At 38.9% G+C, this 16,356-nt stretch overlaps 1 protein-coding gene and 1 non-coding gene across 4 annotated transcripts in view; both read right to left on the bottom strand.

The window, feature by feature from the left end:
• Positions 1-16,356, bottom strand: part of Lyn (LYN proto-oncogene, Src family tyrosine kinase) — a 128,331-nt gene that overhangs the window by 84,717 nt on the left and 27,258 nt on the right. The window contains exon 1 of one of the 3 annotated variants that reach the window (XM_058574011.1): positions 12,024-12,044. The exons of the other annotated variants lie outside the window; for them this stretch is intronic. The gene's annotated coding sequence lies outside the window, so the exon portion shown is untranslated. Of the gene's footprint in view, positions 1-12,023; positions 12,045-16,356 lie in introns of those variants that run through there. 3 annotated transcript variants of the gene reach the window in all.
• Positions 7,426-7,532, bottom strand: LOC124082167 (U6 spliceosomal RNA). The gene has a single exon (XR_006848283.1). It is a non-coding gene; the product is annotated as a U6 spliceosomal RNA (small nuclear RNA).

Genomic DNA, 16,356 nt, shown 5'->3' with positions numbered 1-16,356 from the left:
AGCTGCTCTCAGATGCAAATAACTGTCCTCACGGTGTTGGTGATCTACATCCGCACATGATCTGGAGCATGATCATGTTCAGAGATCAGGGGTGATCTTTTAGAATTACCCAAAGTCCATAATCTGACAAAGTCCAGAAGTAGAAGGTTTCACCTCAGAAATACTACTTCTAAGTTAGAAAATAGAGCTATTTAATAGTTTGCAATGGAAAACACACCTCACCAGTTCCAACTGACTGACATTAGAAATGTTAACACTGAACACATTCAATATTCTTTCTCCTCAAAAAAAAAAAAAACAACATAAAATGAGTTTCTTCAAAACCAATAAAATATTACTTTTTTCACCAGTGATCAACTAGGTAAAATTTTTTTCTGAAGACTTAGTTAACAAATGAGACTATCACAAGAGATAATTTACTATAAAGTAGCATTACCAAACTGACTTACTCAAAGTTCTATATTTTACTGAACAACTGTGTTTTTTTGTTTTTTCAGGGTGGGGGCAATACCAAGGAATGAAGTCAGGGGAATTCAATCACTGAGCCACATCCCCAGCACTATTTTGTATTTTATTTATTGACAGGGTCTCACTGAGTTGCTTAGGGCCTCACTTTTGCTGAAGCTGGCTTTTAACTGGTGATCCTCCTGCGTCAGCCTCCAGAGCTGCTGGGATTATAGGCATGTGCCACTGCGCCAGGCTTTGAATCACTGTTTTTTATGCTATTATTTTATATACCACTTTTTTAAAAGAAAAAGTATGACTATATGACTACCTTTTAAAATATTAAGGTATCATTAACTGTGAGTTTAGAGGTATTAAAATGTAAAAATACTCATCTCTTAGAGTTCATGATGTAGAGTAAGAATGTGTTAACTCAATATTCATTTCTTTAGTTTAGAGATCATAATCTCTGTTCTTTTTTTATCCATAAATGCCTTTTTTGCCCCAATACTAAAAATGGAACCCAGGGCTTTGTACATGCTAGGCAAGTACTCTGCCACTGAATTACATGTCCAACTTTTCTCATTCTTTTTAAGTGGAGAAAATTCAGTTAATATTAAAATAAGTTTTACTAGACTTGAGTAAGAAGCAGGCATATGTTCTTTTCCCCATTTAACAGTGAAATGAACAGTATTTGAAAATCCTGGCACACAGTTTATTAAGGTAAATTGTTATCAACATCTCTGACCTTGTTTTGCAATTCAAACACTGCCAGTGAGAGTAGTTGACAATATTATTTTAACACTTACTATGTATCTGATGTTATGTTAAGCACTTTACATGACTGCTTCATTCAATCCTTGAACCAACTGTAAACAGATGCTATTTTTACACCCACTGAACATATGAGACAATTGAGGCTTAAGAAGATAAAACTACTTTCCCAACAAGACTGAGGGTGGAGGAATGAGCCAGAGTTAGATGCACATTCTTGGGTAAGCACCATTTGTTCTTCAGAGAGTGTTGCAAAAATTAAAATAAGAGACAACACTTCAGACTGCACAATTGAAAGGAGGACCCACGTCCATTGCTGTTCATCCCAGAATGGCTCCACCCTGTGAATAGCCCATGATACTGCCTTTGTGTGCTAACAGGTAGAGGACTTCTGAGTGGGTAGGATGGGCTGTCGGAGCAGAAAAACAGCATTATGACAGTGAGACTGCAAAAAGGTTGCGAGAGCAAGAGAAATATTACAGATAGATACACCTGATGAGGGAAGAAATGGAAATACCAACTCCATGATAGAAATGTTTCAGTAAGTCCTCCCTTGATGCCTAACAGAAGAAGGTAAAAATCAATATTTAGGAGCAATTAAAGACTTCAACGAGTCATTTTTGACTAGCAAATCGGCATCTCTTGGGAACATGTTAGAAATGCAGATTCTCAAGCTGCCCCTCAGAATCAGGCTCCCTGGGGATGGAGCCAGCAATCTGTGTTTGAGCAAACTCTCCAGGGGATTCTGAGACTGCTAAAGTTCAAGTTCTAGCCTCCTCAGTTTACAGACAAGAGAGTAATGTTCAAGGTGCTGTGGCTCAGACATAGCAAAGTGGAAAAAAAAAAAAAGAATTCCAGCCTTTAAGATCTTAGTCCAGGATCTCAAAGACATCGTCTTCTTTGCTTCTAATTTCACAGTAGTATCTACTTCCAAAAAAACTCAATAGATTTAAACAATACATAGATAATATAATTAAACCCAGGGAGCAGAGACATGATAGCTGTAAATGCAGTGTGAATATTCACAACACATCAGGCAAAGAAACACAGAAGAACAGCAGTAGGAAAGGCAAGCAGCTCCCAGTTCCAAAATGCCAGAAAGACCGGGCAGCTGTACACAGCACGATGGAGATGAAGCAGGAAGACAGATTTCCAAAAGGAAGGACAGGGAGCAATAAGGCTTTTACAGAGTGCAGCCTTGAACCCATGGCTAATCTGATAAGTATTATAAAAGGTCACTTTTTCATCTAATTAACAAAACCATTTGTACTCCCCCCAGTCTAATTGAATACCATGATATCATCCTAATTCAAAGCAGGTGAAACCCAGGCACACAAACAGATGGCTGAGAGCCAATTTCAAGGTTAGCCAACCCTGACTTCCATTTGAAACAAACCCTCTAGCACTGTATACCTTTTCTACATCTGTGTGGAGCTTGGCTCCACTGTTATAAATAAAATGAACAGGAGGAGCAAGTAGGTAAATCTATAGGATCTGGTTCTAAAATAGTGTTTTCTCACAAGAGGAAGGAAAGAGTGAGGCTGGTGGACACCGAGGTAGAAGGAACTCAACCAACAAAGTGATCCTGCAGTCTGAATTCCCACCTAAGATTCCTCCCTGATCTCCACTGAACAAGTCATGGAGCACATACAGATGGCAGAAGGGCTTGTGATTTAACCAGGCCTGATCCCCTGCCTGGGGCCTCTCTGAGCACAGAAGGAACCAACACTTCTCAACATTAGCCAATTAGAACATTTTCTTATTTTCTTCTTCCACTGGCACCTTCACCACACATTTACACTCTAAAGTATGAGGGTTGTCTTAGTATATTTCTTTTTTTCTTTATTTAACTGATGTGTAAAACACATAAAAAACCACATTATGTTTCAATACATTGTATAATGTTTAAATCAGGTTCAACATACCTATCTCCTCCAACATTTCTTTATTAATTCTTTATGACAAAAACATTCAGAATCCTTTCTTCTAGGTTTTGAAATATACAGTAAATAATTTTCTCATCTATCTATATATCTAATCAAGACCCAGAAAAAAAGATCTCATCTCTGCATATGTCATATCAAATCATAAAATGCTTCTGGGGAGCAGCAGGACTGGCCTCCTCTTATACCCTGGTTCCTCTCAGGATCCATTCCTAGGGGTCAATTCTCTTCTCCTTCCATAGGCTTGCCTGAGGACCCTGCCATACCTGACACCTCAGCAGGTTGTACCTCAAAACTCTCTGACCTGGTGTTCCTTTCTCTTGTTTTCCCATTATCCTTCTCTTTCTCCACCCACAACCCCTGCCCCATTCTCCGCCCTCTCACTGCTATTCCAGTTATCTTCCCCAAACAACTACGGACTTGTCGCTCTTACTACCTGCTGCTCCATCAAAAGAGCCTAGCATGTAACTCCTCCATAACAGCCTATCTTCCTGCCCATTTATAAGCTACTCATGTCCTTCCACTCCATGCTAGAAAAAGGCCATATGGAAACCCAGGACTCTATCCAAAGTAAATGTATGAAGACAGGAATTGGTGTCAACACACTTTATATACAACCAGAGATATGAAAAATTGTACTGTATACATGTAATAAGAATTGTAATGCATTTCGATGCCATTTATTTTTTTTAAAAAAATCAATAAATAAAAAAAAATAAACCTAGGACTCTAGGTCTTTCATAGACTGTGCTGTGACACCTGCTCACTTCCTGGAATACCCACCCCCCATATAAACAACCTCCTTTTTCCTTCAACTGACCCATGTCACAAGCCACATCCTCTCTGAAAACTGTCCTGAGTCCCCAGGCGACATCACAGATCCCTTCTCCCACATTCCTGCTTATTTAGGATGGGTCACTAGTCTGTATTCACTTAGTGTCTTGCTGCCCAAGACACACCCCAGCCCCTCCATACACCTTGATGTATTATTTCATTAGTAAAATGATTTTTTGTGCAATTATTTCTCCTCTAGCCCCTCTAAAGTCGTCTTCACTCATATCTTTAACAGAGATGAGATCCAACAATTGACAACTTTAATCCTTTTGCTCAAGCCAGGGTTATCCATATTTACCAGTTTGCAAGAATGACCAGGGAGTACATTACAAATAAAGATTTTGGGGCCCTACACAAGGCAGTATCCTGAATTGGACCCCATATGGGAGTTGTCGGTATTTGCAATTTTTTTAATATTTATTTTTTAGTTGTAGTTAAACACAGTACTTTTATTTTATTTATTTTTATTTTCATGTGGTGCTGAGGATCGAACCCAGGGCCTCGCACATGCTAGGTGAGAGCTCTATCACTGAGCCACAACCCCAGCCCTTTGCATTTGTTTACAGCAAGGATTACAGATAGTTCATTTTATGTGTAATTTTACTCTCTCTCTCTCTCTCTCTCTCTCTATATATATATATATATATATATATATATATATATATATATATATATATTAGTTATATATAAACTCAATGCCTTTATTTGTTTTTTTGTATGGTGCTAGGATCAAACCCAGTACCTTACACTTGCGAGGCAAGTGCTCTACCACTAAGCTACAACTCCAACTCTGTAGTGTATTTTTGTTTTTGTTTTGCTTGCTTGTTTTGGGGGTGCTGGGGATCGAACCCAAGTCCTCACACATGCTAGACGAGTGTTCAACCACTGAGCTGCACTACACCCCCACCATCTACAGGTAATTCTTATATGGACTTGACTTAGAGGACACTTTGTCTCCTATGGAAAAGCAGCAACATGACAGATTTTATTAACCACTTATAGCTTAATGTGATCTGTGCACCAAAACCCCTTGCTAAAAAGTTTCTAATGAAGTGGGTACAGAAAAAGAAAACACCATGGAACGTGTCTAGTTTTGATTTTTGCAAAACATTATCTGAATTTGGGTCAATTTTACATCCATAAAACCTCCGTAATCAAACTATTTATCTTCACCTAACAAAGTGGCTCCCACAGGCAGATCTTTCACTAACTCTACCACATGCTATGCAATGTCTAAGAAGTCTGTCCTTCTGGTGGTTAAATGCTGGTAATACAAGGAATAGATCTAAATATGGAATTTTATTACTATATAAGAACAAAGTCAAGGTGAATAGATATTTTACACAAAGCTGTTTAAAGATAAATTATAATATCTGTAGTCCACTTTTTAAAAAGGTCTCTCTTTTAATCAGGGAATGCAACATTACAACTGTGCTTATGTGCACCTGGGTTTTTTTCCCCCCATAAAGAAAAAAAATTTTTTTTTGGGTTAAAATTTCAAAAAATACTTAAGTGCAGGCCTGGTGTGGTCTAATTGTGTTGGATTTTGTAAATGTTGTCATTAATTTTGAGACTAATTTCTCTTCTTTCTTTGACTGCCTGCATAATAACTTCACTGAAAAAAATTTTGTACCCTTATGTTCAGCAATTTATCCTTAAAGATATATTGCAAAAAAGGCAACACACAGAGAAATCGGTGATACACCAAAATACTTTTTAGTCCAACTTCTTTGAAGTATATTTATTTTAACCACCATTTCTCTCCCAAACAGCAGCTTTGCTGGGTTTGAATGTCTGTTTAGAAGGTTGTTTGGCCCCGACACCCTGTGCTCTGAATTTCCCCCTCTCCTTCCAGAAAAACACTAGTAGAAGAAGAGAGGAGACTACTAGAAGAGGTCGATGGAAATGGATCAGACTATGAAGAATCAAACTTCCAAATCTCCACTTGGACATCTACACCTCTGACATCAGACCTGTCCAAATCACAACACACTCACATCCACTCCCTCCCATTTCCTCGTTCTCAATGGAAGGCACCACTAACTGCTGAGGTTTAAAATCCAGGAATCTTCCTTGATTTCTCTTCTCTCCAAAACCAACTTATCAGCAAAGTCATTCAATGCACATACAAAACTAAACCCCAGTCTGACACCTCCTCAACTCTGCTGCCCAGCTGTTCATGCACCGAGGACTGTCAGATAAATACAGGACACTCAGATATGCTGGAATTTCACATAAACAGCAAATCATTTTGCAGTATATACATCCCCAAAATTTCATGAGACATAGTTAATTATACTAAAAGGAATCTGTTGCTTACAACTTAAGTTTAACCTGGCTGCCTGTATTTTTATTTGCTAAATCTGACAGATGCTCGCGCATTCCCTGCATGTCTGAACCTCTACTAATGAAAACTCTCTCCCAAGGGGTGAAGATGCAGCTTAGTGGTAGAGCACTTACTTGCCTAGCCTGCCTGAGGCTCTGAGTTCAATTCCCAGTACTGCAAAAAATAAGTGAATTAATTAAATAAAACCCCTCATGGTTTTCTTCAGAATTTGGAATAAGATTCAAGTTCTTTATCAAAGCCATCAGGGTCTTTGGATGGAGAGGGTGAGAGAGGATGGCAGGGGCCCTGCTTACCTCTCCAACTTTTCTCACCCTCTGACCTCAGCCACAAATCCTTCTTTCTTCTCTAAAGATGTCCAAGCTTTTAGTCCTCCTCAGGACCTTGCTGTGCCCTTGGTCTAGAACCCTTTCCTCCTCCTTGAGATGACAGTTCAAAGCCCCCACTACCAGTCAAGTTAAGTAGCCTCCCAACACGCACATGCCCTCTATTCCTTTACCGACTTTATTCCTCAGACCCTTTAATCTAGTCTGAGTATTTATTCGTATATTGCCTTTGCATTGCCACTGGCAGTGCATGCACATCATAGCAGAGTAGTGACTCTTGTTCCAGAGAACTCAGAACTTCTCAATATCTATTGGCTGATAAATTAATAACTAAGTTTCCCATCTGTAAAGTCAGATTTCTTGAAATTCTAAACATTCTTTCCCTTTGCATGCCCAATTTTTAAAGTAATCTGCTGACATCCCTAAAGAATCTTTCCTGCACCAAATTCAGACTTAGTTCCACCAAGTAGTGAATGCAAATTTCCACCCGTTGCCTGGTGGTGCTGCCATTCCTAAGAGTTCCAAATCATCAGAAGCCTCATCTCAAGTCTGCACAGAAGTGATAGATGATGCAATTAATTACTTGAGTGTTTCATTGCATTTTTAAAAAATATGTTTTTAGTTGTAGATGCACACAAAACCTTTATTTTATTTATTTTTATGTGGTGGTGAGGACGGAACCCAGTGCCTCACACATGCGAAATGAGCACTCTATCACTGAGCCACAACCCCAGCCCCTACTTCATTATATTTTTTTTTTCTAAATATGGAAGGCTTCATGAATTTGGGTGTCATCCTTGCACAGAGGCCATGCTAATCTACCCTGTATCATTCCAATTTTAGTATACGTGCTGCCAAAGCAAGCACTGCTTCATTGTATTTTAACCTTGCAATGTGAAAAACCTTGTAGAAAGCCAAAAACCAAGGTGTTGGTATGAATGCAGAGGTGCCATAAACCTAATTCAACTGCAACAAGCTAAAAATCACAAGTGAGCTGAAAGAAGGGGCCCGTTTGTCTTAAGCAAAACACTTTTTTAACTTAAACTGATAGCTTTATTGTGAAGAAAAGAAGTAAAAATGAAGACCAAGGATAAAATGCTGAACATATATTGAAAATTATGTCTGACTTTGAACCTACAATTATAAGGTCTAAACAGCTTAGCTGACAGGGAATGGTAGCCCTTATCATGTGTAACTCTATTTTTGGCTTTCAGGCTTAGGAGGTAAGGAGTTGCCTGTGAATCACCACTGCACAGCTAAAAACCCATGTGACCGGGTCCTTGAGCAGCATGCAATAATCCAGGATTTATAATCCTCCTATTTTTCTGGGAAATGTTGGAAACTCTAAAGAAGTAAAAATTGAAGTTTTAGTTTCAACTCTTATGAGATAAGAGAATAAAAACTTTGCAGTGGTCATCCAGCCCTTGATGTTGTTTAGATGGACCATTTTCAGACAGGGCAGGAAGCCATCAGGCACAGGAGGAAGGGAAGATTATAAATTGTGATTTTGTGTGTTGGATCTCATAAGCTGAGTCCTGCAAGAAGTGGGGGGGTAGGGAGACAAAACCAATATGATATACAGAAGCCAACAGTTCCAGAAATGTTATACTAAATGCTCTGATTTCAGGACTCCAAATTCTCAAAGTGTGTCAAGCCATTTCACACAGGTAATTGTGCAAAACATGGGCACACAACCTTCTCTAGGGAAACCATAAATACAGCAAGTCAACTTCTGCTGTTGGGATCATCTGACATTCAGCATGCTTCTCAGAACTCCTTCCTCACACCGAGAGCCAGGGACAGGAGGATGCCCAAGACATTGTCCACCTTCCTCCCTCAAGAGCTCAGGGAACAGCAAGAGAAACAGGTAAATTGAAGGGAACACTAATGAGACACAGCATGTGCAACCACAGAGGTACATCAACACACTCTGGGCCACAGATCAAAGCAGACAGCCAAATGTCAGAATCAGCCTGATGGAAGCACAAGATTAGCCTCTCAGTTCAGGCTAACTGAATCTCCTCATCTGACATTATTCTTAGTCAGTTTTTTTTTTTTTTCCACTGAGGCAATATTGATAGACTGTTCTGGACACAGATGGTGGTAATATTTGCAGAACAGTGTGGCTGCATGTAATGCTATCGAACCACACACTTAAAAATAGTTAAAATGGTACATTCTATGTTTACAACAATGAAAAAAAAATTCTAAAAATTGATTTTTTTTTATCCTCCAAAATGTATATACAGTGAAAGGCACAGAACTTAACTCTCCCTGAAATTAGTTTTTATAGATGTACCCCCACATATACCCATCTTCCAAAATAAGACCCTCATTCCTATCCCCTCATGTTACCACTGTGCCCCCTTCTAAGTCACCTCCCCCACAGGTCCCCATCCTTGAACTTCATACAAGCTATAGCCTTTGCTGTCTGGATTATTTTTGCTGAATGTAATGTTTTTGAGAGGAAACCAGTTGTTGCATAGAGCAGCAGCTCTTTCTGTAGCTGAGTCGTAGTATTTCATTATATTGGAATATCAAAATTCATTGAGCAGGTTTTTTTTTTTTAATTAAGCAATTTACTGACCAAGAAAATTTTGGATAGTTCCACAGTTCTTTTTTCTTTTCTTTCTTTTCTTTTGTTTTTTATTTTTTTAATAGTATGACTAAGTACATGTTCTTTTGTGGACATCCATTTTCACTTCTCTTGCATAAGCACCTACGAGTGGAATTCCTTGATTGTGACAGAGACATCTGTTGAGTTTTACAAGAAACTGTCTAAAGGCTTCCTGCAGTAGCTGTACCTATTTGCACGTTGGTCTTCCCATGTCCTCACCAGCATTAGGCATTTTTTGTTGAGAGATAGCAATGTCTCAATGAGCAAGTATTTGTGATAGAAAGAGGGAAAAAAAAAATTCTCAGGGGCAGGTTATTGGCTTCTTCGAGGGCTACTCCTTCCCTTTCAGGCAGGCTGGATTATACTACTTTCAAAGCTGGAATTTTACATAAAGTTCATTTCTTTCTTTCTTTCTTTCTCTTTCTCTCTTCTTTTCTTCCTTCTCTTTCTTTCTTTCTTTCTTTCTTTCTCTTTCTCTTTCTCTCTCCTCCCCCTCCCCCTCCCCCTCCTCCTCCTCCTTTTTTTAACATAGTGCTTTTCCAGTCTTTCACAACTAATCCTGATTAAATCCTGGAAAGGCATCCTAATAGATGGACAAAGAGCAACTCAGAAGAGGTACCTTAGCAGAGTTCACAGGGTGAACACACCATCCCAGCCCCTGACTAACCAGGTACCCCATTTTTGAACACATCAAATTATTTCTTATATGGAAAAAAGAAAAAAGAAATAAACAAACAAAGAAAAAAAAAAGAACCTACTAAGTGATGTAGTTATGATGGAACTATGCCAGTACAGCCTCACTCCCCGACACAGCACTGCCTTGGCTGGGTTGTAGGACCTGTGAGAGAACGGCCATGCTTCCCATTGAGATTCTCTCTTTCTTTGTGGCACTGGGGATTGAACCCATATGTGCTGTAACACTGAGCTACATTTCCAATCCTTTTTCATTTTGAGATAGGGTCTTGATAAGTTGCTGAGGTTCTGACTAAGCTTCTGAGGCTGGCCTTGAACTTGCAAACTTCCTGCCTCAGCCTTCTGAGTTGTTTGGATTATGGTCATGCACCACTGCAGCCAGCTTGCTCCCTGTTGATTCGAATGAGTATTCAGAGTTGAGTGAAACCCACTAGGCTCCAGCCTTCCCTGCTTTTGCAAAAGAATGAAATGCATAGTCCAATAGTGTAAGGAACCTTACCCAACCCCTGATCTGCACCTCAAAATTGCAAATCATAGCAACAGAAAGCAGGGATGGTTTAACTTCAGGTACCCTGGTGGGTAATTGTCCCATAATCCTTCTGAATTAGCATTAAAAAATATTGGTACAGTCAGGAATGGTGACATACACCTGTAATCTCAGCATCTCGGGTGGCTGAGACAGGAGGATTGCAAGTTTGAGGCCAGTCTCAGCAAATTAGGGAGGTCCTAAGGACTTAATGAGATCCTATCTTAAAACATTAAAAAAGTGGGGGCTGGGGTCCTAAGGACTTAATGAGACCCTGTCTCAAAACATTAAAAAGGGGGGGGGGCTCAATGAGTAAGTGACTCTGGGTTCAGTCATAGGTACAAAAATGTATAGATAGATAGATAGAAAGAAGACTGTACCCCCAGCTCTTCTCCCAACCACACAGATAGCAAGAACAACACACCACCTCTACCCAATGCCAAGTCTTAAATGGCTATGTTTGGGAGTTATTAAATCCAAGAAAACTACCAGAAGTAGTTCCAGTTAGACTATGGGTTATACAAAAAAAAAAAAAAAAAAAAATCTTGCACATGAGCCCAAGAATAAATACAAGGCTGCAAGCCTTGGTGTTGAGATTAAATGGTGCAATTAAACAATTTCTTCTAAGTTCAAGTCAATGTCAAAACACTTCCACTTCCACTGACTTCATCAGGATAAGACAACAAGAGAGAATAGGGGTTTTACTTGAAGAATCACCTTGACACTCTGAATAATGAAAGGAAGTCAGGAATCTGCAGACATCCTCCTCTTTGGAGGAAAAGTTGAACTCTTACCCATTTTTTAAAAACTGCTATTCTCTTAAAATAGCTATCATCGAAAAATGCATATAGAATATTATGAATACCACACAAGAGACATTCAGCCACAGAGTGCTGAGTGTTGAGAGAAAGCAGTGGCCAGAGAGATTCCATCAATTCCCAAGTAATAAATGGGGTTTGCTCAGGCAGAGACAGGTTGCCTCAAATGCCAGGAAGAAACTAAAAGGGAATGACCAAGTGACTCACTCAATCACATACTCCTCCATTTGCTGTTAGTAATCTATTAACTAAAACCTTAACAGCTTTTCAAAGTCCAAGGTAGCAGCATATTAAGGGAAAGAGTTATAAAAATGTAAAATAGCAAAGAACTACTGTCTAGTGGGGAGAAAAACACAAGCTAGATAAATATTTAGCAAAGAGAGAAAAAGAGAGAAAGAAAGAATGAAGAGAAGGCTCAATTCAATCGGGATTAATATAACAACAAATCAGTTGCTTTACTTTGTTTTGCCAGAAGAGGAAAACTGTTACCAACAAATAATGACCGTTGTAATAGAGGTGAACTGAGTTTTCAGCTGAAGTTAATGCAGATGATGGCTCCACCAGATCATGATTTAAACTCCTGATTTAATGCTTAAATCCTCCATGCAATGGCAATGAATTCATTTCTTTTTGTCAGCTGTGGTCACAGTAAAACGTGCACCCAATTGGCAGAACTGGAGGCTCTCTTGCTGAGGCTATCCTACCTGGGTTTGCAGTGTCTGGATTTGTCTTCTCACATCAGAGGGCTGCACCTTGGATTCATGTAGATGTAGAGCTAAGTTGAAACAAAGCCAGGCTTCCTGGGTTCAAGTTCCACCTCTACCTCATTGACCAATATTATTTGCATAAAAGGGATTATAATTGTACTTATATCATAAGGTCACTGGGAGGATTAAATGCATCCAAACTTGGCAAGAATTTAGAATAATGTAGGAATGAGGTGTGTGCTCAATAAATATTTGCAGTATGATATTCATTATTAATCTCTCAGAAGTCAACTTGATTAAAACTAAAGTCAGGGACATTATCGTCCACATATTATAATTATGATTTCTTTTAAAAAAAATAACCTTTCAAAGTTAAAAAAAAAAAGCAAATCAGTTCGGGAAGCAGGCTGACTCACATTCCATTTACTTAGTCATTAAATAAGCAAATTATTATCTCTGTGCCTCAGATTCTGAGGAATTGATCTTCTACAGAGGACATGCATTCAATACACAATTGCAATTGTATTATATTTTATGTGAAAGTTAATTATTACTGGATATAAAAGTAAAACAAATAATAACTATGAGGGCACCATTATAAAAATAATTTCCACTAAGAAAGGAACTTGTTTTCCCTTCTTTGACCAAAAGAATCATTTCCCAGCTTCTTTTTCTCCTTGGTCCCCGCAGATTAATCTTTCATCTAAAGAAAAGAACTTCAGATCGGGTCATGTGGCTCACCATCAGCTAATGTTCAGTTAGGAGGCACAAGTCATCATGCACTCTCAGAAGGCTTAGGTTCCTCCTTGGAAGGACATCGGGGCTTATGAGCCAGAAAGTTTATTTTACTTTCTACGGAGACCAAACAATGTGTGGAAAACAAATCATCCTGTTGTGGGTTTCTCCACTGTCTATCTTTGTTCATCCAGACATTCTTTCCCTTTTAGCAACACACTTTGCTTTTATGCTTTTGCAAACATCACAAAATGCAGTGCTGGCTCAAGCCCAAGCAGGCATGTGAGTTCAGAAGACCACGATCTTGTCAAAAGCTTTGCTTATTGCAAATTTTAAAAGTATGGGAGCTGGGTTCAGCTCCTCAGACGGCTGATACAGGAGGATAACTTGAGCACAGGAGTTCGGGACCAGCTTAGGTAACATCAAGATCTAAAACAAACAAACAAAAACCCCCACAAAAGTATGGGAATCACTTTCCACTAATTTCTACAAAGTTGCACAGGAAAAGCTCCTTAACAATTCCTAGGGCCTAAATATCGTATGACTTTTAAGAAAAAGAAAAGCAAATATTAAGTATTTATTAAGCCTCACCAGGTGTAATGGCACATGCTTGTAATCCCAGAGACTCAGGAGGTTCAGGCAGAAGGATTACAAGTTGAAGGCCAGGCTGCGCAACTCAATGAGGCCCTGTTTCAAAATAAAAAGGGCTGAGGATTTAGCTCAGTGGTAGAGCACCACTGGGTTCCCCACTACCCAAAAAAAAAAAAAGTTTATATTTTTATCAAGTCTCTGTTGTGTTTGGAGTACGTCCACACAAATGAACACAGTGAAATTTCAAAATGACCTCCTATTATTATTCACCAAGTAACAGACGGCCACAGGGAGACAATGAGAAGCTAAGTGACTTGCTGAAGATTATATACCTCCAACATTGGGAATCTATCTTCAAATATGGAGCCAGGTCCTGTGACTGGACCCTACGCTTGGTCCTACGTGACACTTCCTTTCATCAAGAGGGAATGGCGAAGAAGCATGCATGCATCAAACCTTGGGAGAACCCTGAGAAGCTGTAATTTTGTTTATTCTCTAAGTTAGGGAGCTGGGGCTCACTGAAATGACTCTCCCAAAGTAAACCTGGGAGGTAGGGCACTGCCATCATCTCAGGCAGCAAGGATGGGTGGCCAGCAGAGTGTGGCAACTGAAAATGTCCACAGTGTGACCCTCAGGTTTAGAACTTACCTTTCAGGGCTAGAGGTAGAGTTCAGTGATAGAGCATTTGCCTCATATGCCCAAGATGTTGGGTTTGATCCCTAACACTACAAAAAAAAAAAAAAAAGTGTGAAAGTGTAAGACTCAGCTTTCAGAGACTCCCTTCCAATGAATGTTCATTCCAGGAATAAACAATGCTGGCCTTTACATCCTGGAGGAGTCCTATGAAGAAGATCTTTATTTTTATTTTTTTCCAGTAGAAGATCAAAAAGAGAAAAAGTGTTTTATTGCAGTACTGTTCCTGATTAAAGATATAATAATGGTTCCTATCCAACAATATTAAACTTTAGAAAAATCACATTATCTCTAACACCTTGAAATTCTGCAAAGTTAAATTAGTAAAATTGGAAACAGTTCAGTCTGGGAAACATCAAAAGCCATGTACAAAATGTTATTAAAAAGGACTGGGAGGTAGCTTAGTGGTAGAGCACTTGCCTAGCATGTGCAAGGTCCTGGGTACAATTCCCAGCAGTGCAAAAGAAAAAAAATTAAAAACAGTTGCCTAGAACATATTGTCCAGGCAGAAAGCAGATGAGTGGTTGGCTAGGGCAAGGAGAAAGCAAGGGTTGGGGGAAACCGGGAGTGACTGCTAATGTGTGCAGGATTTCTTTTTGGTGTAATGAAAATGTTCTAAAATTGTGGTGATGGTTGCACAGCTCTGTGAATAAGCTAAAAAAACACTGAATTGTGAACTCTAAATGGGTGAATTTTATGGTGTGTGACATATATCTCAATAAAGCCATTATTGAAGAAAAAACAACAACAAAAACAGGTCCCAAACTGCATGTTTCTATTTACATGACATTCTGGAAGAAGCAAAACAATAGTGACAGAACAGATCAGGGGTTCCCAGGGATGGGGATGCGGGGAGCACAAGGGAGTTTTTTGGTGGGTAACAGAACTGTTCTGGATCCCTATTACAATGGTGGTCACATGAATGTTTACATGTAGTAAAATTTTTAAAACTGTCTTGCTATGTTGCCCAGGTTGATCTGGAACTCTGGGTTCAAGCTGATCCTCCCTCCTCAGCCTTCCAAGCAGCTAGAACTACAGGTGAATACCACCATGTGTAGCTGGTACAGCAAAAATTAAAGTCTACTGACAAAACAGAATCAGACCAAAAAAAGTTTTTTCTTAAAATTAAGGATATTTTCATTTTCATTTTGCTATTCTTTTCAAAAGAAAAAAAAATGGTTCCATGCATGTATGAGTTTGTCAGGATGAGCCTAACTATTATGGATAACTATAAAGCTCTATTTAAAAAATTGTTTACTAACCTTAATAAACTGATGAATCTGAAGGCTTAGAGTACTAGATTCCTTTACTAAATTGTTGAAATATTTTGGTATATGCGTGAAGTAGTAGGTTTTCCATTCAACTAAGAGGAAAAAAAAAGGAAGAAAAAGCAAATTTTGAAGTGTGAGACAGAATAGAGTTCCAAGCCAAACTGGGGTCTCTAGGGTCTTTGCAGTGAAGCCCCCAGAATCATCTTGTAGGAAGACAGAGGTCTATTCAGCATTGAAATGCAGACTCCTGCTCTCAAGGCTTCTTTAACCTAGACTTAGAGAAGGATGGAAAGGTAGAGCATTTGTAATTCAAAAATTAGAAATGCACCAATATCCAAGACATTTTGAACATCGACATGATGCCACAAGTGGGAAAATCCTACCCCTGACCTCATGGGATGGGTTATAGTCAAAACAGAAGTACACTAAAAATACTGTATAAAATTACCTTCTGGCTGTGTGTATAAGGAATATGTGAATCATAATGAATTTCGTGTTTCGAGTAAGGTCCCCTCTTGAGATCTCATTTTGCATATGCCAATATTTCAAAATCTGAAAAAAATCCGAAATCCAAACACTTCTGGTTCCAAGAATTTTAGACAGGGGAACTTAGCCAGTAATTTATTATCAGTGGGGTTGGGGCATACCTTTTAAAACACAACACAGAGAACTTTACTTTCCTTAATCTAAAACCTGATTTTTCTTTTATATGGCATGATAAGAGTCATATAAATCAAAGTTCTAACATACTGATACTTGTTCCTCATCTCTGTATCAAGAGAAATTAGGCCAAGATTGGTGGGCGGTTAGTCATAGGATCTTCGTGGACTTTGAACCTGTACAAAGCCAGTTTTCTCAAGTAGCATGGTTCTCCATCCAGCCAATTAGATGGCAGTTACTTCCTCACCATTTAAATGGATGCAAGGAGTCTGGGGAACACCTCTACCAAATTAGGCAAAAATTGTTGTTCTTTGTTTCTATATCTATAAAATTGGCTTTTTAAAAAAAAGAACTGTTTTATATGATGTCAGGGTAACCAG

Source organism: Marmota monax, unplaced genomic scaffold (assembly GCF_021218885.2).
Source record: "Marmota monax isolate L192 unplaced genomic scaffold, Marmota_monax_Labrador192_F-V1.1 WCK01_AAM20220418_F8-fsc00044, whole genome shotgun sequence".
NCBI classification, from domain to species: Eukaryota; Metazoa; Chordata; class Mammalia; order Rodentia; family Sciuridae; genus Marmota; species Marmota monax.
Note: the sequence above shows the minus strand (reverse complement) of the source record. Positions and strands in the feature narration are given on the sequence as shown.